General features: G+C 40.7%; 1 protein-coding gene across 2 annotated transcripts in view; it reads right to left on the reverse strand.

The window, feature by feature from the left end:
* Positions 1-902, reverse strand: part of Rnf19b (ring finger protein 19B) — a 27,072-nt gene that overhangs the window by 8,906 nt on the left and 17,264 nt on the right. The gene's annotated exons all lie outside the window — the stretch shown is intronic.

The raw sequence follows: 902 nt of genomic DNA on the forward strand, positions 1-902 counted from the left end.
TCTCTCTCTCTCTCTCTCTCTCTCTCTCTCTCTCAAATAAATAAAAATAAAAAAAAAAAATTTAAATGCATTGTGCCCTGCAGCTAAACACTTCAACTATGCAGTCGCTTGGTGGCTTACCACACCTAATAGATACCCCCAACTGTGTTCTTAGGAAATGATAAGCTCATCAAATTCTGGTCTTGGGGGCTGGTGAGATGGCTCAGTGGTTCAGTGGTTTAAAGCACCTACTTAGAACAAGCTTAGCAAAGCACAGGGACCACGGTTCAATCCCCCAGCAGACATGCCAGTCAGCCCTGCCCCCAGGTGGGCTGCCCCCCCCCCCACACTTTAAAAAAAAAAATTAAAATAGGGGCCGGGGAGATGGCTCAGTAGAATAAGCGCTTGCCTGGCAAGCACAAGGGCCTGAGTTTAATCCCCGGTTCCACAAAAAAATAAAAAAATAAAGTTTCTCCAAAAAAAAAAAAAAATTGGTCTTGAACTTGCAACAATACTCCTGCCTCAGCTTCCTGAATGCTGGGACTATATAGGACTGCAACACCATGCCCCAGCTTGTGCTACCTTTTGTATCTGACAGGATAAGCAATTTTTTTCGGTACTGGGAATTGAACTCATGACTTCACACTTGCTAGGCAGACTCTGTGCCACTGAGCTGTATCCCCAGCCCATAATAAGCAATTTAAAAGCAGGAATTATGTCACATTCATTCCTATGTCCCTAATGCCTGTTATATAGTAAGTACCCAGATGTTCACTAAATTGGAAATGAGGTATTTTCATCCACATGGTAAATAACATACAGTGAAGTTTGTTTGTAAATATTTACTCTATGACAACATTTTTTTATTCACTCAAATCTTTGGAAACTCACTACATGCAATACACTTTTTTTTTTTTTTTTTT

The sequence above is a fragment of the Octodon degus genome, unplaced genomic scaffold (assembly GCF_000260255.1).
Source record: "Octodon degus isolate 3935 unplaced genomic scaffold, OctDeg1.0 scaffold00130, whole genome shotgun sequence".
Taxonomy (NCBI): domain Eukaryota; kingdom Metazoa; phylum Chordata; class Mammalia; order Rodentia; family Octodontidae; genus Octodon; species Octodon degus.